Below are 27,490 nucleotides of genomic sequence, written 5' to 3'. Positions count from 1 at the left end.
TTCCTAAAAAATTAAAAGAACAAAGTAAGACTTAGAGACATATGGACTGCATAGTCCCTGAAATCTACTGGTCTTGGGGTGGAAATTTGTCAAGCTTGGAGAAACTTGAAGGAAAAAAAGTATTAATCTGCATCTTATTTTTGAAGAACCAGAATCACCTTCTGTGGTTTCTGGCTATTTGTATCATGTGCCCAATGGTTTAGAAAGTGTGATTTTTTTTTTAATTTCAGGTTTATGGGTTTTGGTTCAATGTCCATTACCTCGCTGATTAAATTAGTTGAGCCCATTTTGCTACAACACTGCACCACGTGGCCCAAGATCCACTCGCAGTTGCCTTTCATTCATTCATACCTTTTCCAATTGCCTTTCAGCTCAGTGTCTGTGTAATGGTCATAAATTGACAGCCCTTGGGATAGACATGCTCATGTATGAACAAACTTCCTAAGTCTTCCAAGGGGTTAAATTTTGTTTAGCAGCTATCAGAATCTAAACATATTTGAAAGATTTCACTACAAAATCAAAACTTAGGTTTTCCTTTGAAAAAACAGGACCCAGAGAAACTGGGCCTGCTTTTCTATATGGTGACCATTAGGTGGCATGAGTAACCAGGGGCAAAGGCTCCCAATACGAGGAGCTGAGCCTGGCCTACTCAGCTCCTGCAAATCAACTCCTGGCTTGAAAGAAAGCACATCTGAGTTGTTGCCATCCTTGTGCCCTGGTCCGAGGTTCCAGGTATGAGTGATCGGAAACATGTCTCTATTCTTGAAAGTAAAAAGGGAATCAGGAGAAGGAGGTGGTGTGGGGTGAAATGGAAGATTCCGCATGTTTATTTGGAAGAAGGGGTGAATCATCAAAGTAGAAATGTTCCGTGAACACTTGGAAATAAATGACTAGTGATTCCACGAGAGGAAAGGATTGGTGATAGAGAGTCTGGAATCATTCAAGTAACAGCAGAGCTGAAGCCATGAAAATGGATGAGTTCTCCGAAGGAGAAATTAGATAACCAGAAGAATGAAAGAGCAATAGCTGAACATGGGAAAATATTCACAATTATGATGCAGGCAGAGAAAACAAGAGTCTGGGAGATGGAAAGTTTGAAAAGAACGAGTGATAAAATCTACCTTCTTATTGGCTCAAGTTTATTGGTGTTTTTTTATTGTGGAAAAAAGAGAGGTATGTGTAAAATGAAAGGTGAGTAATTAAAAGTTTAATATTATTACAGGTAGGTGAAAAATGGATGCCTTGGCATAACAACAGCGCAAAGCCCAATCAGGTGCTTTGCCTAAATCCTCATTTGCAACAAAGACAAATAAATGTCGGACACGATAGGCAGAAAGCCAAAAACATTTTTGAGAATGCGAATATATACAACAAGATATTACTAGAATAAAAACGTACATTTTGCCTTTTTTTTTGGTAAACTTATTTTTTTTAACATCTACACTGAATGTTCTTTCTTTAAATTTTTGATTGCAGACTGATCACCTTTATTTTAAATATAACACTTTATAATGATGGTGAGGGAGTTCCCGACTCGTCCCTTAAATTTTTTATTTTCTCATTTTGGCAGTTTCAGACGAGTGTACATTGAGGAAAGCGGTGAGAATAGAACAGTGTGAAATTATTGATCTCTTGCCTTGTGAAGTTTCACAAGTCCTTGCAAAAATTTACAAGTTTGCTTCAGGGCAAAATTTGATCATTTTGGACAGGGATTGAATATTTTGCCTTGAAAAATGTTAGCAAAAAATCTCCTGGGGGTGAAATCACAAATTGTCAAATCATTTGGGCATAGAAAGTCATCAACTTTATGTGGTGAGTGGCAATTTATACTCTATGCTTAGCTTTCATGGAAAACAATGACAAATTTAGAATCAATACTCCAAAATGATCTGCTCCCAACAAGAACTGATTGTTTTCGCTGGGTTGTATTGAAGGTTTGGCTACAGTGTAGTATCAGGGGGGTCTGCAAGGGGCAGCACTGAGGCACATGTCCAGCCAAGGAGGCAGTGGAACCAGATAAGGCCAAATTTGTAATTAGCTTGCCAGGGTAAAAAGAGCACAGGCTTTAAAGACAGATCTGGGTCCAAATTTTGGTTCGGCTCTTTATCAGGTCTGTGACATCTGGCAGGTTTTCTAGCCTCTCTGAATCCTAGTTTTCTCATGTTTAAAGTAAGGGAGTTAAATTTACCTAATGATGATGCAGAATAGTGACAGGCAGATGCATGCCTTGTAAAAGGTAGGCCTATTGTTATTTTATCATGATTAATATAATTCTTATTAAACAAAGAGAGGTTATTCTCTGGGAGGACAGATTGAAATTCTATCAACTTTCCTTTGGGAAACCAAAATGTACGCATAGCCTCAACACTATGATTCGTGAATTCAAAAATTTATTCACGAGTACGAGAGGACTAGGGACACACTTTTTAAGAGAGAACTCTAAGAGATGTTGCGAAACCTAAGAACTAGTGAAAGAAAGACGTCTTTCACGTGGTAGACGGTAACCTCACAGGATTGCATCTATCATAATTCCATTTAGCCTGAGAGTGAAGGAGTTACATACGCTTATGAATACTGGATCCATAGACGACTTTAAAAATATTTTTGGCTAGGTAACACTCGCACATAGTTCATCTATCAAAAAGCATCAAAAAAAAAAGGGGGGGAATAAAGTAAGAAGCTTTTCTCTTTTCTTTATCTTAATACGGGGATCTTAAAAAATAGAAAGTAGAAAATTTGGAGGCCATCACTAACGCCCAGTGAAAATCGTGGTGCTCGAAGCAGAAGTGCATCTAATAAAGTACATTTGTCCTGGGGTGCCTGCTGGCCATGTCATCATCTAATGAAGCACCAACCCAAATAGTGGGTCACCGTGAATCTGCAGTTTCATTAGAGTGTTCCAAAAACTGGGTTCTCAGGCCTGTTTCCTATGGGTTCGCAAATCCTTTGGAAGAGCCTTAGTTCAGAGTGCACTGTCTACTTTCAGGTTCAATTCAGCTGTTGCTTCTACATGCACGGTCTCAAAGCCTCACAAGACTGGTCTCTATTTTGAAGTAAATACTGTTAATTGCCAAGAAATCTGAACAGCAGATGAAATATTGTCCTACTACTATGTTATAGTCTAATATTCTTGACCTTGACTTCCTGCTAGGACTTTGCATAGGAGAGACTTTACCTCCGCTCTAGAGCTTCCTGTATTAGCATAGCTTAATGATATTTTGTGATTATTATTCTTCCTGTGTATGTATTTAATGTACTTTGAATATCTGAAATTAGAACTTAATACTTTCGACATTTAAAATTTTCGTCATTATATGTGTAGTTGAGTGGTCAGAATGAAGAACTCTACAGGTGGAGTGCCCTAGTTCTAAGCCTAGCCTTCCCCACTTATTAATCATAGGACCCTGGGCAAATGACCTGAACTCTCCGAGTCTTCCTTTTCTGATCTATAATGTGGGCATAATCATTGTCAGAGATGTTCCAAGGGTTAAATCAGCAGGCATAAGTAAAGGCCTTAGAGTCCAGTGAATAGCAAGTACAATATAAATTGACTCTACTACCTTTTTATTGCAAATATATCTACTAATGCTCTTTCTTCCAGCAATAGCAACAGCAAAAACGAGAACGCTCTTTTCACACTTGCCACCTCCTTATATCAAAAACTAAAGTGTGGGTACTTTCTCATAAATTGTCTAATATTCATGTGTTGATGAAGTAGGAGGTAGATCTGAAGGATATATTCGATTTGAGGTTAAGTGTTCATCTAACTGACGTAGATAACAAAAGATGCACAGAACATGTTACATAAAATCTAAGATTAAAAGTTAAACAGTGACCATGATAAAATGTACAGCGATTATGTTGAAAAAACTACTTTTCTGGAAAGATGATTTATATTAAGGGTTCTTCCTCAATAAAAAGGTAAACCTGAGAGCTGTTAGAATTCCAGAAAACCACTCAGTAAATCCCTTATCAAATCCTTAAAACTCCTTTATCAAACTCCTTTATCTTTAAAAATCCTTTATCAAATCCTTAATTTTAGGTTAGCTTTGGTATCCCTCTTGGTTGTGAATGCTTCCAAAGGAGACATTACAGACCCACAGTGCTTTGGGGGTAAATGAAGCTAGCATCACCAGGGCCCATCATTTTAGCACTACAGGGAATGAAACATTTCTGCCTTCTCCCGAGCCAGCTCCATTTTCACACACATTTTCATTTCTAGCCTTACCAAGGGTGGAGGAGTCTCTGATCGGAAGGATGAGGGTCTAATAAGATGACTTGGGTTAATGGGCGGTGTCACCAGTTCTTAAAAACACTCCTTTTACCCTCTTGTTTCTTTGTCTCTTATTCCCTCTATTGTTTCTCCACATGATAAGATGTTCTGGACTTGACCTGACCCTTGATTTTCTTCTCCACTGTATGCTTCTGGCAAAGTGAAAGAGCCTGGGCTCCCTCGCTACTGGCAGCATGCTCCCACATCCCATCTCACGTCTCCTACTGAGCTGCTCACTCCATGAAGGCTGGCCACTTGAGCAAGTTTGTTACTAGTTGTTGAGTAAAACCTGATGCCCATTTCCCTCTTTTTCCTTTAGAACTAGAAGTGTAAGGAAAATACGAAATGTTAAGTTTTTTCAGACAGCCTATAAATATGAAAAACAGATTCAGATAAAATTCTGTAGGTACCCCTTTGCTTGGAAGGAACTTGATTTGTGAAAGGTGATAGATTGAATTTATTTCTAGGCAGAGTGAATATTCAAGGCTGTCAAAAGCTGATCTGAGGTGTTTGGGGAAAGTCAACGTTGAAGTCCCCAGCAGCAGCCACTTCCCAAGCTCTGTAGTAGACTCCGTGACTCGTTTGCTTCCCAACCTTCTGTGGGAAAATAGGTCAACTCCATCTCTAATGAGCGTCCGTGCCCCAGACAGGACGCAGATTTGTCAACACCAAGCCACACTTGCATTCATTAAAACACATGAGGACTTGCTAACTGAATTCTGTTAGAGTTAACAAAGGTGTTCAATGTCCAATAAAACAACGTAAAGGTCAAGCATAGCTAACTAAACCTCTCTGTAAAAAGGAGTAGGGGTAAAAAATAAAAATAAAAATAAAGTGGAGAAATTCTAAGTGTATAACTAAAAGTGAGAATTCTAGAGGAAAATGAGAGATAGGGTTCTGTGACCTAAATAGGAAAACTTATTGCCTAAAAAAGATATTTAAATGTAAACTATTTCACAAGGTTTATATGAGAATGAATAAAGATTATGCTCTCAATTTGTCTTCTTTCTGATCTGACTTGGCCCATTTCTATTGTAAATGGGTGGGAGAGATTTCTCTCCTCCTGCACAAAGCTGAGTAACCTCTGAACAATTTGATGTATTCAAAACCAGACTCAGTTGGAACTCAGATGCCCTGGGTTTGAGAACCAGTTCTAAACTGAGGAGTGAAGGCACTTATGGCCAGATAAGCTTCTAGGGAAGGAAAATCAGTGAGAACTGCTGTTGTTAGCAAGTGTTTCATGGGAGAAATCAGGATTGAGCATGACCTCAAAAACCAGCCCAGGTCACAGCCCTGAATGCAGTCATAGCTTGTTTTTGCACATGTAGCCAGATTCCAGCATATATACCAATTTGCAAGGCAATGCTCTGAAATATTCAGAGAAACTCAAAAATCACAGGCTGTTCTCGTCATTGAAGGCAATACTTGAAAATCTTTCCTTTAAGTGCAACTACTTGAGAACGAGAAGGGTCTCACATGATGAATTAAAATCCACCAAATTGGCACTTCAACTGAATGAATAAGAGGAAAAAATTCTAAAAGTATGGACTGTCCATAAAAGAGACACTGCTTCATTCTTCCCTAGAAATAATAACATCTTTTACATATGCCACTTCTCTCTGAGGAGCTTTAAATACTTTATCTAATTAATCCTCCCAGCTTCCCAGAGAGGTAGATAGGGGGCAGGTATTATTATCTGAATTTAGCAGTTGTAGAAATTAAAGTGTCCTGATTAAGTGACTTAGGTAGGAGGCAGCATTTGCACTTAAATAAGTGGGCTCTAAATTCTCCGCTCTTTGAGTAAAAAAAGAGCACCTACAACATATATTAAATCTGCCTTCTTTTAATCCATCTTACATGTAGTCTGGCCAAAAAGTCTTTAGCAGTGCTAGGTACAAAGAACAAAATATCTGAAAACGTGATTGTGAATTTAGCGGTGGCTCCTGGGCCAAGAGGCTAGAGGTTATTTTTATTAAGCTATAAAGAAGAAAATTTCTGGTATTTTTTGAATTACTGTAGTAGTCAATTTTATACTTTTAAACAGTGGAATGTGTGTTGTGAGTATCAGAATAGAAATATCTGGGCGACTATGGAACTTCACATGGGTGAGTGGAAGGAAATCTGCATTGAGACCATTCAGGTATGAAACATACTGAAGAACAGATAAGGCCAAGGACAGAGGTTAAAAAGGGGACAATTTTAATAGGTATGCTGTTACCTACTCAAAAGTCATTCTCTTCCTTTTTCTGCTAGTGGAACCCCAATAATGGGGCTACCAGGCCTCCTCCCGGTCAGTCATAATGGATCCATTTCTCTTTCCTATCACAGCACAGGGGAAGTTGTATAATTGGGGACACACACACAGAGGCCGCTGCAGAACATTTAGGAGAGAATTCTTTGATCTTCAAGAGGTACAAGAAGTCCCCTCATCCGCCTACCTTTGCCAGAGCTTCATGATCGTGAGTCAGACAAGTACAAAAAGTGGATGTCAGGGCAGGACGAAGGAGTGAGTGCTCTCAATGACTGTGCCCTCACTGAGTTATTGAATTAACTACCCCCTGGAACTGTTGTATTTTGGTACTTACTTTCTACTGGAGTCAAAATTTCTACACCATTCAATATAGGGTGTAGGCTTCTCTATAAAACTGTGTTGGCACTAATACAACCTGGAACACGTGGTTTTCTAGGAGTTTTTCCTATGTCATCACTGCTGTTGAAGCCCCAGACCTGCTCTTGTCCCCAGAGTGAAAATATTGAAATGGTGCACGCACAGTTTGAGAGATGCCAGAAATGCACCTAGTGTCCATATAAGTTTCCCCACAGAGTAGAAAGGCGTTCTGTTACTTTTCCCCCAAATAAACCACATGGAACACACTGGGCAGGAAAAGGCCCTACAGAAGCTGGTGAGAATGGAATGGAAAGACCTGGATGTGGGGAGGCAGAGAGTTTGAGGAAATCATGGCCCAACTTACCCCCGACCTGGAGAATAATCCAAAGATTATCTAGTTGATGGAAATGAGTGCTATGTCCACCCTGTACCATGTAGGTCTGGAGGGCCAATTTCAAAGTCTGCCTATAAGTAGATAAGTTTAATGAACAAAGCAGGACAGTATTTTCCATGAATTTGCCTTATTGTCTCGCTGATTGAAAATTCTCTGAGACAGCTGCCCAAAGATGGCTAATAACTTAAGATTCAAAAAGCCTACCTGCCCAAATACTCAAGGAGACCGTCCACGCATGCAGCAGGGGCACAGATAATTCTCAGATGTGCAAGGTACATTCTGAGCCCTGATGTGAATTCCTGAATCTATCCACCTCATACTCATTTTTCAAAAAGCAAACAAGCCATGTCTGCCAGTTACACGGAACAAATATGCAACAAATGATACATAATGAAACTGCTCATTTTTTCTTATTGAGGAGTGTACCACAAATGAAAAATAAACTACTTCATTTCTTGTTATTTGAAAAGCGAATGGTAAGAATGAATTCATTTCTATCCTTAGGTTCCCTGGGCACACTAGAGGAGGAAAAGCAAAGAGAGTTCAAAAGGTCTCAGGCAGGATTTCAATAAACCCCAGGATCAAAACACAAGCCACGAAAATAACAAAAACAACACAAACAAACAAACTACAAAGACCTCTAAGAAATAGGAAGCATCCGAGCAAGTAGAAGAATGATAAGACGGCTTGGCTTAGCCTCCAGTGATGGAATTTCTAGCCACTCACCCAGTTTGTGCTCATTCCCAAAGTGTGCCTAATGCTGAGCCAATGTTTCAGTAAGATACAAAATTATACCAAACAAAGAATAAACGTGATTTTAGAGCATCACTAGGCATGACACCATATCATGCATGGAAAGAAATTGAAGGAAGGAAGGAAAGAAGGAAGGAAGGAAGGAAGGAAGGAAAGAAGGGAGGGTGGGAGGGAGGGAGGAAGAATAACAGTACCTGAGGCCCCTGCTTTCCAAAGGTGTAGAGTGTAATTAGAGAGAGGATGCATAGGCCTATGGAGGTGTGCATAAAAATGCCAAGTGGTGAGCAAAAAGTGTCTAACAAGCAGGATTAATAATACCAATAACTCGAAAGGACAGCAAAGCTGGCATTCCAGAGGCAAGATTAAACAAGTGTTAGCGGTGTGGGCACAAGAGGCAACCTGTGGGTATAAATCTCAGCTTTGCCATAAGAGCTGCATAGAATCAGGCAAGTTTCACACTCCATTAAATTCCTTTTCTCCTTCTTAACTAGAAAACAGACCAGAATATAGACATGGTGGGTTGGCTGTGAGGAGTAGAGGTGACACATGTCAAGTACCCAACAGAGGGCTGAGCTCTCAGGATAGTATCTAGTAGAGGGTCATGGTGGGATCAGTAATGGTGGGCTGAATAAACAGGCTTCTTGGGTAGAGCTAATGCTTATTGAATGCCTTTCGTGTGGGGAACCTTCTGCCTAAGTTATCTCATTTAATTTCCACACCAACCCCCTATAAGGTGGGATGCTGTACAAACGTTTAGAGGTGGGCAACGTCCACTCTGGCTAGGAGAGTTTATAGGAAAGGATGCATCAGAGCTGAACCAGAAGAAAGGCGATGTGATGGCATGCCAGGAAGGGACTCGGTTCAGCACTGGGAAATCAAACAAACCAACAAGCAGTGGTGCAAGAGGGCTTTACGGGTCGTTTTAAAGGAGTCACACGCTGTCACCGAGAGCGTGGACCCAGCAAACTGGTAGATAAGAAGTCTGCTGAGATTAAGCACCTGCATCATAAGAAGTAGACATGGAAGGGGCCTTACACAGTGAATCCGGGGTCTGACAGGTCATCCCTCAAGTTGATAACCTTAAGAGCTAGAAGCTCAGGGAAAATCTGCTCACTGGATCTTCTGAAGGAAGGAAGTAAATTAATAAATGGGCCTGTTTTCACATATTCAGACTAACTCAAGCAGAGAAATGAGTTCTGCTCATCAAACAATTATTTTGTTAAGATGGCGATTTGAACAGTTTCTAAGTTGCTGTTTCCAAATTAATTGTCTGACTGCATCTGGCCATCGCCAAGGTCAACAACATGTGACGTAGACTTCAACATAACACGCTGTTGCATTCCCTTGCCCAGTGCGTCCATAGTTCAGTGATGGCACGGGCACCTGGGGGGCCCTGGGATCTCCTCCCCTTCCTCTAGCAGTTTGAGTCAGCAGCTCCTCTCTGCCTACGGCTTGACAGCAGCTGCCTGGAGAAGTCTGACATTTCTTCAAAGCATTGTCCCCTCCCAAGCCAGAGATCCAGCCTTCCAGTGTGTGGGTGGTTTCTGCTTTTGTTTGTGGGTGGTTCTTTCGTTGTGCAAAAGGGTTTCTTCAGTGTTTTCTTCTGGATTCAGGAATTACCAAGAGTGGTGGCCTGCCTCATTGTGACATTTTTTTTCAGTTGTACATTGTTACTTTCCCAAAGCCAGTTAGGCAAGGTGTCCTGGGGAAATCAAAATTTATTATTGCCATTATGAAATTCTGAAATTAAGACCACCTTGCAAAACAACTGAATTATAAATGTGGTATGCCGTCTTGTTACCCAATCAATTGGCCAGTAACACGAGACCGTTATTAGACTGTGCCGTGCGAGGGTAACTTCCTCCTCCTAATGTGATGGAATTAATTCATACAACCTGATAACAAGGCTATTACAATGCGAACAATGGTTTGAAAGTGGCTTGTGTGGAACAGCCAGGCACCATTGAACATTTCAGATCAAAGGTCTATTGAACAGAAAGAACAAATAGAATCAATTTCTTGAACTGTTTCTGCATTTCCAAACTTGCAACATTATACCACAGAATGTGACTTAATGAGGTACAGATGAGAAGACCAGAGAAAAGCTAGTTCTAATGCAACAATGAAAATTAACGTAGTACTTTGGATTTTTTTTTCCTCTATGAAAATAAACTAGTTATTAAAGACAGCTTTGTATGCCTAACGTTCTGGACTTTGAAGCCAGGCAGGGCTTAGATAACTCACTTAGTTACAGATAACAAGGAGTAGAGAGATCCATTTGCCACTCTTCATCTAGGCTGCAAAGTTGCATGAATATATAGGATTTATATTATTTTTAAACGACAGAGTACTCAATGAAGTAAAGTGTTCATCTAACTGACGTAGATAACAAAAGATGCACAGAACATTTTACATAAAATCTAAGATTAAGAGTTTAACAGGGACCCTGATAAAATGTACTATGTGACTATGTTGAAAAAACTACTTCTCTCTGAAGTGACTATGTTGAAAACACTACTTCTCTGGAAAGATGATTTATATTAAAGGTTCTTCCTCAATTAAAAGGTAACCTGAGAGCTATTAGAATTCCAGAAAAAAAAGTACAGAATATACTTATTCATTGGACAAATTTAAACTCCTACAATGAGCTAGACTTTATCTTAGGTTCTTTGGAAAGACCTAAATAAATTAGTAATAAATAGAGAGGGAATTATTAAGTCGATAAAATTTTATTAGAATAAAATATGGATATGGAATGTTTGGAAATGACTAGCATTTTTAGTGAATTAAAAAGTAATTTTAAAAATAACTAAGATGAGAAAGAGAAAATTTATAAAACTAAAAATTATACAAATAAAATATTAACCTACATTCTGGAATATTTAATCTTTTTAAAAAATGTCATATAATCTGCTGCTTTAGGATATACATCATGATTTTTTTTATTTGTAATATATCTCATCTAATTACTAACTAGATTTTTCATACATTTATTATTCAGGGTCAGAGTTATGGCAAAACGTTCATACTATAAAATAAAGCAGTTACTAACAATTGCTACCAAATACCACCATCAAATTATACAGAAATATATATTAGATTTTAGAATTTGTTGCCTTATTTTCATTTTATCATTTATTTTACTGAAAAAAAAGCATCTCAATTACTTTCACTTCTGGAAATCGATAACTTAAAGACAAAAATATCAGTGTAGCAATACTTGAAGTGGAAATATTTAAAAATAACACCCACTCTACAAATAGAATTATCGTGTAGACAAAGCAGTTTAAGTAATTTATTTAAATGACTCTTTACGTTAAAAAATTCACTGAAACACACATGACACACAGTTCAAAACCTAGATAAAATACTTGAACACATGAAATAAATTGACATTATCTTTCCATTCTCAAACTTTAAAATCACAATGCCCAAAACAAAAAAGAAATTCCACTTTATAGGCTAAGTTTAATTTTTTTAAAAAGCAGTCTATTAAAAGCAAGAATCTGGACTGAACCAATTAATTGAATATATATTTAATTATATATGTATTCAATTAATACTTTTCTACTGAAACACTTGTGAAATGCAGAAGAGATCAAGTCTTTGAGCACTGGAAATTGAGGATATCAATCAGAAATCTCTCAGAGATTGGTTATAATTCTTAAATACTTTCTAGTTCATCTGGATAGAGATTAGCAGTGAATATCCAGCTGCATCTTTTAAGCAGAATAATTCAGAAAGAAAAAGGGTGGATATCAAGAAAATCCCTGCAGACGCTTCTTCCATAATATGGTTTGGCCTGTAACACTCCTTGCAAAGTCATCAGATTTGTGTCTCCTGAAAGGGAGCTGTTTCCTGGGGCCCTGAGGACTATTCACATCTCTTCTCCCACCCCATCTCCTCTTCCTGCCACCATCAGTTTCGAGGGAGGCAAGGAAGAGGAGAGATTTTACTTGATGAGTAAAATCAACAATGACAGCGGATTAAAAAGAACCCACGAAATGGTTTATTCTTCTAGAGAATTATAGAATCATGCCCACATTTAAGGAAAAAAAAGAACCCAAAACTATTTCTGAAATTCTCACAAATAAATCCATATCCTTATAATTAGCAGAACACAGAAAAGGATAACCAACATTGATCTTCCCTCAATGTAGAGGTGGGAGAGAGTGAGTTTGTCAGCCTTCAAGTAGAACTGAAGGTGTAAAAAACTATAAGGATAAGATATAAAAATCTGAGTCCTATAAAGAGAGTCTGCAAACTGGAAGAAGAGAACAATGCTTAAAGAATACAGAGAGAGAGATATCTGTGGAAAAAAATATTATGAAACTATAACCCATACATATGTACCTGTGTTGCCTTCTCAGTAAGGAAAAAGTTGGAATTTATATGGCCAGAAGTGGAAGACAAATGTTTTAAGGGCTGCTTATACAGAATGAGATGTGCAGATGGCTGCCAGTGGTTAAGAAAACAAGCCAGTGAGACTCCAAGCATGATACCAGAATTAAAATCTTTATTAGAGGCGGGAAAGATCAGAACTTATATGCAAAAAAAAAAAAAAAGGTATCAATAATGTAGAGAAAATTTCTGCAATTTTTAATAAGAGAAATGAGACAAAGAGGAAAATTTTGACATAAAACTGATACATTTGAAAAATAGGTAAGAAGGGGCAATTTCACAGAAAGGTAGATGTACTGAAGATGAAGAGATACAACTTGATGTGATCATCAGTCACATGAAATTAATAAAAAATAAACTTTTTGAGCTCAAACTCTTTTAAATTTGCATTAAAGTGTTTTGAATGTGACTAGCAAAATAGTGGGAAAATAAATCAGATTTTTAAAAATTTCTAGACTAGGGATGCCTGGGTCTATCAGTGGTTGAGCATGTGCCTTCTGCTCAGAGCATGATCCCGGGGTTCTGGAATCGACTCCCGCATGGGGCTCCCCGCAGGTAGCCTATTTCTTCCTCTGCCTATGTTTCTGCCTCTCTCTGTGTGTCTCTCATGAATAAATATTTTTTTAAATTCTAGAATAAAGATATTAACAGGGAGGTAAAATGACTGACTTACTTACAAAGAACAAAATCAGATTGTTTCATACTATACTAACAACCTGAAGACAGTAGAGCAATATGAAGATAATTTTGAAAAAGTAAAGCTAATGAAGATATTTGATCTTCTGGTAACTATAATAAATTACATGGCTACAATAGTGAAAACAGTAATATCAGGTGCAATGCCAAAGAAATTGAATTGGTATCTGAAATACACTTATTCATAAAAGAAGATAATATATAATAAAAGATAAGCATCGTAAAACCATAGAGAATGATGCATTAGTCACAAAAGGACATTCTTGCATGTTTGACTATTTGGGTCACTCCACACTATACACCAAAATAAATTATGAATGAATTAAATGGATCAAAAATAGCTAAATGTCTAAAAATATTAAAATATTTTTAAAAAGTAGGCAATATGGGGACGCCTTGCTGGCTCAGCTGTTGGGTGATCCTGCCTTTGGCCCAGGGCGTGATCAAGTCCCACATCAGGCTCCTCACATGGAGCCTGCTTCTCCCTCTTCCTGTGTCTCTGTCTCTGTCTCTGTCTCTGTCTCTGTCTCTCTCTCTCTCTCTCTGTGTCTCTCAAGAATAAATAAAATCTTTTAAAAAATTAAAAATTAAAAAAATTAAAAAGTAGGCAATACAAATGAAAAGTAACTGATCTCAGAGTAGGTAAAGATTTTACTTTAAAGCATAAATGCAAAGGAAATCATATCCAAAGCAAAACAGAAATGTCTACACTAGGCTGAAATCTTCTGAACAGTAACATCTTGAGCCAAGAGAAAATCAGTTTTGTAGCTGGTAAAGAATATGTAACAGACAAAGATTTATATTTCTTTAGAGAAGTGCTTATAAATTTTTAACAAAAATTTGCACCTCATTGTGGAAATTTTTTAAGTTATTGATATCTGTATATAATGGGAATTTTGTACACTTATCAATATCACAGGCAGGTCTGCAGGACTGCTAGCCTGTTCTCTGAACATGCTCTCAACCACTATGTCATTCACTGAGAATAATTTGGTTTGAAATATTTTCCTTTTGATCTTCTCAGTGTGATCAATGAAGTAGTAAAAAATGATAACTATTTTCTAAATTGCTTGACTTAAAAAAATCTTTTAACCAAATTCATAATTTATAAAAACGACTTGAAAGCTTTTTTTTTCAACTGGAAGGAGGATACTTAACCAAATCAGAGTTTTTTATTTCTGGGTTATATTGTTATTTATCCTCATTGAAAAATCGTCAAAATCTGTTTGGGTGAATGGAAAGTCATACTTTACCTTACTAATAAGGAAGAAGCAGATATCAATTCAAAGCTCAAGAACCTCACCCATCAGCCACTCAAAAAATTGGAATGAAATAGTGGTGACAGTGAAATTTGAGATCTGGATGAGGAAGTCAAACTGTAGGGATCATGACTTGAGTGAAACTCGCCTCTTTTTCATGTGATGACAATGACAGTTTTGATGGCAAAAGCTCAGCCTCCTTGCTAAATACTATCGGATTCCTGAAGATCCCTAAATCTGTATCTTAAAAATAAATAAATAAAAATTAAAAAAAATAAAAATAAATAAATCTGTATCTTTATCTCTGCTGTCCCTGACTTTCAGAGCTTTTTATTCTCTCTTTAGGGATTTATTAATGGAAAAGTTTGAGAGCAGTACTTTAATGAGTTTATAATGTCTTTTTAAAATAATAATACTGTGTTTATCAGCTGTACAGGATATTACACATCTAAGTACTGATCCTTTCAAAGTAGTCGTGATTCATTCATTCTTTTCTTTTTGACAGACAAAAGGCTGTAGGTATCTAATATGCACAACCTCAGTGTTTAGAGATCAGTATACAACTATAAAACCATTATCCAATCAACAACATACACTTACCCATCACCTCCTATAATTTCTATATAAATTAGAGCGTGCGAACATAAATGAACACATACTCGAAAATGTTAGCATAGGAATATTTGGAAACATGTCAAACACAGTACTTTCTCTTGCTTAGAGAAGTTTACCAAACACATAGCCTCCTAAATAAGAAAGCTTGTTTTATTTCCCAAAGAACCTGAGATGTTCAAAAAAAAATTTTTAACAACTCTTTGAAATATATTCACTTAGGAAAGGCAGCAAGCAGCAGGGTCTTCCTTTTTCACTACACTGGAAAGTTTTCTTTCAATAAATATCAGAGTTGGTCCTAACTTAGCTTTTAAATGACAATGTTTTCTACTTCGGTCTTAAGCTAAATATTTGTGCTCTTCTTGGTGTCTTCTACATTACTTGATGATTACATAGCCATATTTTACCTTAACCAACTTGGTTGTCAAATATACATTCGGATAAATTTAACAACCATCTCACTTACCTAAAAATATGAAAACCAAGTGTGACAGTCTAATTTAGAGGTCACTTAATTAATCACATTTTTTAATCTAGATTGTGAGATATATAATATATACATATATAACTTATATGTATACACACACACACACACACACACACACACACATCCACCCCAAGAGTCTTTACCTGACTAGCATTACATTGTTTTAAAGAAAAAAAAAAAATATTAGTTTGTACAAGATGCAAAAAAATCTTTTGCTCCTTCTGTTCCAATTCACAGCCAAATACACAACTATTTGCCATTCCTTTCTAACATAGGACTCATTTTGTTTTTTCACATTCTTGGGAATTCCAATCAGTTTAATTGTTTGACAGAATTTTCCTGCCTTTCCTCTGAAGGTGTAGATTTTTCAAGTGCCAGCAACATATACTAGAATATTTCCCAGGAGTGGCAGCTAATTGCAAGTTGGTTTACTGGGACTTTTGTTTGAGGGCCTTTTTGTTTGTTTGTTTTATACCAATATGCTCTACATTAGAAAAATAGGACTTAAAACTGATGCTTTCAAAGAAAAAAAAAAAAACCACTACATTCTGTAAAATTACTTCGCCATGATGGCTACATACATAGAGTTGAATTGCAATCATTTTTCACTGACATTAGCTGGTACTTTTGCTAAAATTAAAGTAGTTTCTACTTGTTGCAACAAATCTAGAGCATTAAAAATGAGGTTTATGCCTCATTCTAAAAATATAGATGCCTTTTTTTCCCATGGAAAATGTGTTCTTTTTGCTATTGAACAATTTATATTAACAGCCTTCATTTCTTCTTCCATCCCATCTAATATTATCTCTTTAGTATATACCCCAAAAGGATATCACTCATTCGAATGCAGAGAAAAACAATCATAATTTCCTATGCTAAATATGTGTATTCCAGAGAATAATTAGTTTTTCAACAAAAGGGCTCTAGAGTATACTTTCTCAGGCTAGCATTTCCTGAAAGTACAACAATATCAGGCAAAATATGTACACAGTTTATACCCTAAAAGGTGATATATAAATTTCTATGACTAGAACACACACTTATGTGATGATATAAAACATATATTCATTTACTATTGTAAAAAAGAATACACCTATTAGCAGTCACTAAATGCAAACATTCTCCAGCTCTTCATTTTTGTCATCCTCAAAGGGTATTTCACCCTGAACTTTGACCTTTAGTTCTCATAACTCATGCATCTGATTTAGGCTTAAATAATAATTGATGGCAACTTTCTAAGTTCTCAACACTTCTGAACTCATTTTAAAGCAGATATGAATTGGTATGCAGTTTGACATGTTATTGAATATCTTGAACTCTAGTTTCACACTCAACAGTGTTTATTAAAGAAGCTGAAAAGAGTTTTTCAATGAGTCATTATGTTACCAGCAATTACAAGTACACAATAAATTATGCTAAATGTGCTTTTATCTCTGGAATGGCTTGATGAGATTCTACTCCATTTAAATAACAACAGCAACTGTCTATTTAGATTGAGCAGGTTGTATCAGATGATTTGAGTGTTTGGTTGTGCCGGGATTGTGGTAGAGTCTATTCCTAGGTAAGTGTGCAAACCACACCTCTCCCTGCGGCTGCCCTGCATGTGGGAGGGACCTACACCTGTGCTTGGTTGACTCTCCGACTCTCTTAGTCCCACTAAGTGAAGAAAGACCTGACACATACGAGGTAGGAGACTTAAAGGCCAGCATGCAGCCTGTCATATTTATTTCAGAAGGAGGTTATTCCATCAACATGGGACTTGGAGTGAAGACAGCTTACCCTATCTTGGGTAATAAAGGAAACATCAGTTTAATCAATGGTAAATCAAAACTCTGATATTTTTGTCCCTTTGTATCGTTTTGTTAAAAAATTTCCTCATTAAATTATTATATCTCATTTATTTGTTTGGAAATATGAGTGAATACTGAGCAAAGTTTATGAAAAAAATTAAGTATAAGGATTTTGTCCATACAGTGGAAACCCTATGTAAAATAATGCAAATGGTCTCTCTAATGTCTCTCTGCTCCTGATTCAGATTGGAGTCACCGAAGTAGAAGATTATTACGCTCTCAGAAATATTTCTCCTTTGATAAGTAAATTTAACAAATTCATACGCTAAGTGAACAAAATAAGTGATAAACACGAATTAGCAATCACAGATGTGTAACATTTCCAAATCATGTCTTTTGTAAAAGCAATCTAATTCCTTACAATGGCAACTACTGACCACGTTTAGTATGCCCTGTTTTGTGTTCCAGAAAAGTTAGTAGGATTCACTAATATCAAGTAAGTACATAATCCAAGTATTAGTTCCTTTCTTAGATCTTGCATTTGAAAATATCTCAGCTACTTTCTCCAATCAAAGACATTTTCATGATTTGACTTGTATTACACTAGAAAAAATAATTTTGCTTGGCTTTAGAAGATAAAGTAACATGTGTTATCAAAAGGCATTTTATATGGGGTGGGAAAATTGATTTAAAATAAACTGTGAATAAAATAAAATAAAATAAAATAAACTGTGAAACAAGGGACATAATAGGAATAAATGGGAAATAGTGGAGTGTTATTCAAAGTCTTAAACATAAATTAGACACTTTTGAAAACTGAATTTTTCCAAGATTCTGGAGTTCTACTCAATACTGTGAAAAAGTAATAACTGAACACACAACTTCTAAAATAACTATGATAAAAGTATCATTTAAAACCTAGGCTTTGATGTAACTGAATAATTTTATCTCTTGTTTTTCATCAGTTTCTGTTCCTGAATTTAACCTAACACAGATTTAGAAATAATAAACTTGATTGAAATTTTAAAATTTAATCTAATTAAATAATTCAAATAAATTTTAATCCAGGACAGAATAGTCATAGTCTCACGCAGCTTTAATATGAATATATATGCTTGTCTTTGGATTTAATTATATTAAACTCCAGAAAGAAATCAATGCTTTAAATATATTAAACATTTTTGAAATAAACATATTTGAAATAAACACAGTTTGGGAAGAAATAAAGAAACTAAAAATTATATTGATGAAGGCAATTATGGGAATCGTGTATTTATTTTACATAAATAAATCTCTTCCGAAAATTTTCAGGAATAATAACAGCACTTTCCATGTGGACATTTTTCAAGATTAAAGAAATTGCTAAAATATTTAATTCCAAAATCCAAAGTAATGTAGCCTTTATGTTTTTCTTAACTAATTGTTTTTAGCATGGAGGGTCATTTTCAACTTTAGGAACAAATAAAAAAAATATCATTTGCAATGAAAATATGACAAGTATAATTTTCTTAGGTCATTTGAGAGCTTTTCCATCAGCAGCACAGAAATCAAATTTCTTTTCTTTCTCCCAGAAAGTCTTGAAGTGCCAAAACTTTTTGGCTATATTTAGATTTCCCAACTGTAGCTCTATCTGCTCTTGTCTTACAACTCAGTTTTTAGGTTAGAACCTCGGTAGTTGCTGGCCTAACAATGACCTGTGACAACCCTGGATCCTGTTGGTCCAGACTGTCTCAAAAAATAGTATAGACATAAAAACTCCCTGATTTTTAAGAAGCCAAGAAAGATACTATCTTGAAGACTCTGAACATGCTGTTCCATGAGCATTTGCTGTCATTTTTTCCCTTGTAACTTTTCAAGCCAAATTATGTTGCCTCCACCTAATGTTGCAAAAACTTTGGGTGAAAGCCCAAAGTGATTCTAAGACTCTGGTATGGTTCTGTGTAACCTGGCATCTTTCCTGGAAGTTAACTTTGTTAGGCATCTATTTCTATAAACAAACTGTGTAATAGAAAAGACACATGACCAGATAAAATGCCACTACCTGCATTTGCTCTACAACCCTGTAAGAAGCCAGTGCTTGGTAATTAATTATTAGACACTGACACCATGAACAACCATGAACGATGGCTCCATAACCTTTAAAAGGCCTTTTGTACAGGCTGAAATTTGCTTTTAAATCTGTCATCATTTACCATGAATATCAAGCTACCGAATTTTATTTGTAGACATATTATTTATATCAATCAGCTATTGCTCTGTAACAAACTAGGCCAAAACTTAATGGCTTAACACAAGTATTTATTTGCTTATAATCAAGAATCTTGGTTGCACGCAGATATTCTCTTATTATAATACATCCACAAATTCTGGCTCTGCATTACCAGATTACACCACCTATTACACTATACCGGGAAATAGGCATATTTCTGGATGCCTTTCATATACTAGGGTGGTAATCCGTAACCTAACAGTGCCTGCAGCAAGTCCAAGCTATGGTACAAGCTTCTTGACTCAGGTCCTTATGAGAGAAAAGTCAATGAGGAAGTAGAGTATAATGTTGTTATGGAATTTGTGGCAGGGTAAAATACAAGCTTCACAGCAAAGGTTCCAAAACTCAACACCATTGAGAAGTTGCTCCTGGACTATTATCGGGTCAGAATAGAGACTGAGTACCTTATCATAGTACATCAAGTGACTATGTAACCTCAGTTTCCCATGATGAGCTGGGTAATGCCAAATCCACAGAGATGTAATTTTGGGCAGCTACCCATGGATGGAAATGCTGTATTCAGAATTTGATCCAAGCAGCTCCAGGGTGCCTAAGTAAGTTACATGAATATATGGCTGAAATTTCTATTTTTTCTATTACTGTCTTACCAGGGCCTTTCCCTGAGATTGCATCTGTGGCCTCATGGGGATTCTTCAAAGCCAGCTGACGAAAGATTAAAAACACTTCATGGATGGCTCAAATATGCTGGTGAGCACCAGAAAATGTACTGTAGGTGCACTGAAGACCCACCCTGGGGACAGTGGTGAAGAGAAATCCTCAGGAAGACATAGAGACGCAAGAGACTGGAGTTGTAGAGAGTACTGTAGCATGAGGTAAGGATATAGACTCATTTCTAGAAAGTGGAGAATGGTTTTGCTAGCTGGTCAGAGGCCTAGGAGGAGACAATCTGGAAGACTGGAGACCACGAAGTGGTAGCAAATGGGAGTCAGCACAGAGCATGCGGATTTTTGTGTTTCATCTTAATGTCTTAATGTCTGCCAAAGAGTAAGCCAGTGTACTGGACGATTTAATCAAAGTCCTCTAACCTCTGTCTTTAGCCACTCAGAACTTGCAAAAGAGGCTCGTGAGTGGAGAGGCCATGGTGGCAGGGATAGAGACTATGCACACATCCAACAAAATGCCTCTCTTTTACCAATACTGATGTAACTCCTACTGCTGCTGATTGCTAGTCCTCCAGCAACAGAGGCAGGCACTGAGGCCCTTCAAGGAGACCAGCCAGGCACCTAAAGGCAAATTGACTAACAGACCCTTTCCATCCTTCGGGGAACAGTGATTCATTATCACTGGAACTGACATCAGCTCTGGATATGGGTTTACCCTCTCTGCCTATGATGCCTCTGCTTGCTCCACCATTCCATAGTTTAAAGAATGCCCAGCTTTGCAACGGAGGACCACTCACAGCATTGTCCCAAACCAAGGAAATGAAGCAAGTACAATGCTGGCCATAAGATCATGGGATCCACTGGTCTTAGTAAATAATACCTTAATAGAAGTCATCAACCCAATAAAATAATGGAATGACTCCAGTTAAGATAGTAGCTTGGGGGAAAGACCCTGTTTGATTGGGGTGTCATATCCCAAGAGCAGTATATACACTGAATTGATATCTGAAACATGTCCCCATGTCCCCAGTAGCCAGAATGCATGGATTTAAGGACCAAGAGGTAGAAGTAGGAGATGCTCCTGTCAGTAACCCATTTGTAGCATCTATGCTTCTAGGTTTTTCGATTTGGGCTGGGTTAAAAATTCTTTTCCTTGGGTTGGGAAATAGATGTGCTGCTAGCAAGGATTTGGAGTAGAATCACCGAACTTAAAGCTATGGCCACTGCTCAGTAACTATGGATACTAAAGAGGTTGGCCAGCAGGCAAACCAAATAGCTGCTCTACTCAGGGATAATTGGCCCTAATTATAATAAGGAGGTCAGGCAGCCTGTGTACAATGGGGTCAGGAGGAATGATTCAGGAACTCTGGAGATTCGCTGATTTGTCCCTAGGTGCTTCCATGCCTAGTGAAAGCAGTGGACTTTTAAGTGTACTGAACAAAGCATGGCGATGCCAAAAACATTAAGAATTCAAGGCTGTCAGGTATGAAGGTCTAATTTACCTCATGAGGCAAACACAACTTACAGACCTGACTAATACTGAGAATGAGTGGTGGAGAAGGTGGATGATAAATATCAAATATGGCCTCAGACACAGTTGCAGTAGAAGAATGTAGTCTTTCCACTAAATTTTTTTTTTTTTATCAGCTTTCTTGTAGAGATGGAGCCAAGGCACCATCTTGAAGACCCTGCAATGGAGGAGACTTAGAATGGGGCACAAGTCAGTTTGAGTATTGCAAGGAGGATTGTATCAGAAACTTCTTGTGTCCTGCCTCACGTCCTCTTGCCTTTACTAAGACTCCAGCTGCAGCTGGTGTAAACAATTCTGTGTGAGCTTCAAATCCCTTTGTACTGACTGCATCCTGCCTCAAGCATCGCTATGTATCTTGCACTTTCTGCCATGGATATTCAGAGTCCATGGAGTGGGACACCTGAGGAGCCTTCTGGGACCACCTATACGTGTGCAGCCTAAAAGTCAAGTAGATTTAAAGACATTGTCCCATTCCACAGCCAACTATAACCAAAGAGGTGAGAAGCTGATGGATAAATGCTTCGTCTTGTCAATCCTTGGGTGGAAAATTCTGACAAGCATCCCAGCCACTCTGTGATCGACTCGATAATGGATCTGCATCGTCTTTTCTTCTTTCTCCATTTCACTCTTGCCAGTACTAAATTCTTGCTTTCTGGGATTACCTCCTATACAAACTGGTTGCAGCACAATTCCTAGTCTCAAAGGGAACCTACCCTAACCAGAGGGCATATATGGCAAAACTATTTCAAAACTAGCTTCCCCTGAAAGGAAAGGATCACTCCTCTACTGAGATACAGCTGTCACTGTCATAAAATCTAGCATAAACAAATACACCATCAAATGCCCTGCTATAAAATGTAACATCTAGCAATTACATACTAAAGGATTTAAGGTGACATCATTCATTACAGGAATGATCCTCCTGACTAAAAGGGACTTTAGTGTTAAGTAGCTGTAAAAGCCGTCAAAAAGTAAATGTTACTGCAACAAATATTAGCACCTTATGAATACAACCCGAGGCATCGTGACCAAAAGTACTAACTCTATTATGGAGCCATTAGAAAGCACCCTAGGGGTGTGTGCAAGATGATTAGGAGAACAGTTTACTAGAAATTTTACACTTAGAAATGAAAGGGACAGGGGCATAATCATTATTGATTTTACTCTCTTCGTAAGGTATTATTGTGGTTGGTTTTTTTGTTTTGTTTTGTTTTGTTTTGTTTTTTTAACCCTTTTCCTAAATAGAGACAGAGCAAGGGTGGGGAATTGAGCAATCTTCCTAGGAAAGATGAGCAATGTTCTTCCATGAGTCAAATGAAATGTTGTGAGGAAGGAAACATTTTAAGTGGCAAAAGAAGCTAGTAACAAGGGTAATACCAAGTATGCATTCACAGTGAAAATCTTAACCGAGAAACTTAAAATAAAACCCACAGACTAATGTTAAAAATAGGCATTTACCAGTTTTCTTGCACAGGGTAATATTCATTCAATATCAATTCTCTAAATTTAGTGCAATAGCTCTTTGTTATCTGACTTTTACTGAGTCCTAAGGGGATTGATGATACAGGCAAATATCCACTAGAAACTGAGTATTAACTATTAAATATCACCCCTGAGTATCTGGGATTAAACTTCAACTTTCCTTTTGGGACAATTTTAACTCATTATCTCCTATACTCTTCAGAGACCTGTGATCCGTATAAATATCCACTTTAAGGATGAGGATTTTCATTATGTATAAGGGGACATCCCACAGTTATTACAAACTTAAAATACACACTAAAATTGCAAAGATAATTGTTTCTGATTCAGAATGCGTTAAGGCACTGATGCTCGAGAAATAGCGACAATTCTTAGATTACCTTTTAACTATTTTGTTTTCGATAAAGCGCGCACTTCGGCTGAAAAACATTTGCCATTTAATTTGTGAATCCATGAAGAGAGATGAATTCATAAGTCGCTTAAGTCATTAACAATCAATCAGATTTCTTTAATATAACAGTTGAATGGAAAGAAATCACGAGTTTTATAAAGTCCTATACATTTTCTCTCTTTCAACATTGTAAATTACGTTATTTCCCAGATCAAACTCAGTGAGTGGTAACAACAACAACAACAAAAATTCATGCTGGGCTCCTGATAAGGAATTTATAGCATCCCTTGTATATTCTTATTTAAGCAACACAGCATATCTTTAGATCCACTACATCTTCCTAATATTTGACTACACGTTTCTTTGCAAACAGAAATGAGTGTCTATAACATTAATCAGTCAATAACAGCCAAGAGTAAATGCCTTTGATAAGCCATATACTGAAATACTTTTATGGGCAGGACAAAAGATACACAAGTGTGTCATTGCCTCCCTTGAATCCCTCATTCTCTGACAGAGAGAAAGGACTGCCATCAGATGAGTGACATTTAGGGACAGGGGATTTCACGTTTATGTTTTGCCCCATAAAGAAAGCCCTCCTTTGAATACCTCGCCAGAGCACGGAGCCAAAAATCAAACCAGGGAAGTCAGTGCTGAAGCACCAACTAGCCACCAGATGGCAGCAACGCTTTTATGAATAATGCAGCATCCTGCGCAGTCCATCTAAGATTCCCTATGTTAATAATAGAACAATCCTTACTTTAGGAAAAGGACAGATTTGTTCATAACGAAGCCAGCCATTTTTTTTCATGTCACTGGTTATATTTTGTGGGGTCTATTGCTTCCTAGTATTTGGGTCCCCCCAAATATTTATTTTCTTACACATCAAACATCAAAGTGCTGTTGAATTTCATTTTGATATTGTGGTAGAAAATGCCTGTGGCTTGAAACAAATATTTTCCTTTCTGATGGACAAATAACATCTGTGGTTGTAAATGTTCCAGTGTAGCTGTCAAAAGAGAAGGGTTTCACATAATTTCCTGCCGCCCTCATTGGTACATCCTACAGATCAAAAGAGTGTGTTCATAACCTCCTTTTCTACGAATTGATTTCAGATCTACCACAGATCTCGAATATCAGAAGCTTGTCTTCTACTCGATGATGGGTGTTTGAACGTTGAAAAATGAAGCATTGCTTAAATTCGAGTTAAAAGAAGAAACTCAAAATCTATCGAGTCTAAGGCCACCTCCCCTATCCCTGTTCCTTTCCCTTTTGGAACAGTTCACAGCAATTTGTTAATTTTTGCCGCTAAAGTTTTTGGTTTGCACACGTTCACCAAGGAAGTCAGATTGGTAGAATTTTCCCCAGTGCTGGAAATAAAATGTTAGGCAAATTGGTGGGACTAAAGCCAAGAACCTAATAGCGCTCTTCTAAAACAGAAATCCATCTAAACCCTTGATGTGAATGTTCCTTTCTTGGTCATTATCTGATCTGCTCTCTGAAAACAGTTCAAACAGCTCCCCCCTCCTGACTTCTCCCCAACATCAGGCATTTTATTTCATTGTTTCACTTAGGTCATCTCTCAACATCCTGTTTTGTTGAGATAAAATTTAGAGCAGCCTCCTCTCTCCTTCAAATACCAAGAATCTTTCACTCTTCTGCACTGTTTCATATTTTTGCTCTTGAATATTTATTTTCCACCAAATTTTTAGTAACATATTTCACTCATATATTGAGAGAGTCTATGCATAGATTCCACAAGTGGCATCTCCAATTCTGTAGGAGCGCTGGCATTTCCCTTTCATCTTCAACTTAGTTGTCCCCCTCCCCCCGCCCCCGCCCTTGTGTTCATTTCAAACCTTTGTTTATGGATGCTTGCTTTGTTATTTTCTTCTCCTCCTTTAAACACTGCTCTGAGGTTTGAGAGTTTTGCTCACCACTGCCCAGATTTTTCTCCTGCTCAGTGGCTTGTGACATATAAACACTGTGAATATATATATTTCTTCTCTTGCCTTCAGATCCAGCCTCATTACCTTATGTTTCTAAAAACTGAATGGCATTGGCTATTTATCTGTCAGTGATCCTATGCTATCCAAAAGTACTCAGTTTTATTTTACCCTGTGTCATCCTTATGGACAAGCTGTAAAATGTGATACCATTTACTGGCCCCATCTATTATGTACCAGCTTTAGGGATTAAATCATTCCTTTTTCTGGAAGAAGCTTGTTTGCTATTTAAAAAAAAAAAAATGATACTCAGCATGAAATAAATGCGGCTGCTCCCTTTTAAAAATACAAAATAAGAGTTTTGAAACCTACATGAAAAAGGGATCCAGTGGCCTGAATGTTCTCTTGCCAGTGTCCATGTAATATCTTCTGGATTTTGCAAGATGAAAGTCATAAGTGGAAAAACCATTACACTTGGTGATTCTACTTGGAGCTCATGAAATCCCCAGCTGGCTGTGGTTGCTTTTGCTCAGGTGGGTATGCATGGCCTGAAGTCCCAGGTTGGAGCCTATGTAGCTCATTTAACCTCACTCTGCTTCCATGGATGCAAAGAACTGGGCTGTCAGCCCACGTGTGGTACAGCGACCATCACACCAGTCCCACCGACGCTTCAAGGAACAGCGTATGTTCCGTGAAAGGAGGGGTTTACATCATGTCAACAAAGGAAGAACAGCATGTTGAATTTAGCCTTGTGTCAGATCAAAATCCAAAATGTATTCCAAATGCACAGCTCTTATCTTTGAGCAGATAGAGTCAGCAGCTCTAGGGGACAATGGGAAGTGAGCTCATCACTGATCTCAGCTCATTAGGTCACATGCCTCCATTCTTCCACTAAAATGTTAGAAGTATAAGAAACCAAGTTGACATTTTCTTGCTTTTTTTCTATGAATTTTGATTTATTTTATTTTGGAATCTTAAAATCTTGGTTCCTTTGGCTAATTTGGTACTAAAATTTACTAATGCAGCTACTGTCAATCTTTACTGTCATCCTGTTGCATTCTGCTGTGATAAGAATTAAAAAGGAAATGAATACAACAGGATCGCATTATGCCCTTCGGTAGCAAGTGGGATAAAGTAGCTGTACAAATCAGTAAATGTCCTCATAGACTACAAAGCTTCATGGGATCATCATACCCTTGTTTATTGTTTTCAATTTCTCAGTATCTTAATTCTATACTTGAGACTATATTTTTTTAAGAGAGCTTTATTCCTCAAAATTGGAACTTTCAAAAGGCCAGTAGTCCCCAAGTCACGTGGTCTGAACAAACAGCCATGTTCTTCCCTTGAAGGGTGTACTCTCCACCTATCAACCTGTTTCTGCTTTTCCTTTCATCAGTCAAGCTCACATGTTCCTTAAGTCTCACCTTAGATTCTTACAGTCAACTTTATTTCCTGCCCCCAGGCTCTTTCCTTTGCTGTAAATCTTAGACACCCCTGACATTAATATTCCTAAATCAAAGCCTCAGTTTTAAAATTATATCACTCCATTCATCAAAAGCCTTCTGTGCAATCCCACTGGCAAAATTGAAGGCAAAATCATAAAAGTAATCATATCTCTTTCCTTTCAATAAGAAAATCAGTTTTGTCCCACTATCTCAGAGTTACCATAGTCTCTCTTTCATTTTTTGAGCAGGGTTGCTGCCCTTGTCTCTAGGTCTTCTTTTGCAAGTTGCTATCAATAGCTCAGTAGAGCCGTTGGGGGCACAATGCTTGTCTTAAAATATTTGCTGGGATAAGACATGAATTAATTAACGTATATTGCTTAGATATTACATTAATTACACTATTTATTTATAAAAATAGAATATTCAAAATTTTTTCAGTACGGTTTGAGGACACATATTCTTAGTTTCAAAATAAATAAAATGATTTTCACTCAGGGTATTAACTCTTCGCCTGTTGGTTAAGTTCACGA

At 37.3% G+C, this 27,490-nt stretch overlaps 1 protein-coding gene and 1 long non-coding RNA gene across 2 annotated transcripts in view; one reads left to right on the top strand and one right to left on the bottom strand.

The window, feature by feature from the left end:
• Positions 1-27,490, bottom strand: part of ARHGAP15 (Rho GTPase activating protein 15) — a 608,203-nt gene that overhangs the window by 448,626 nt on the left and 132,087 nt on the right. The gene's annotated exons all lie outside the window — the stretch shown is intronic.
• On the top strand, positions 639-25,868 carry LOC140598980 (uncharacterized). Its single transcript, XR_012001504.1, has 3 exons — positions 639-732; positions 20,154-20,375; positions 21,813-25,868. It is a non-coding gene; the product is annotated as an uncharacterized lncRNA (long non-coding RNA).

Source organism: Vulpes vulpes, chromosome 5 (assembly GCF_048418805.1).
Source record: "Vulpes vulpes isolate BD-2025 chromosome 5, VulVul3, whole genome shotgun sequence".
NCBI lineage: Eukaryota > Metazoa > Chordata > Mammalia > Carnivora > Canidae > Vulpes > Vulpes vulpes.
Note: the sequence above shows the minus strand (reverse complement) of the source record. Positions and strands in the feature narration are given on the sequence as shown.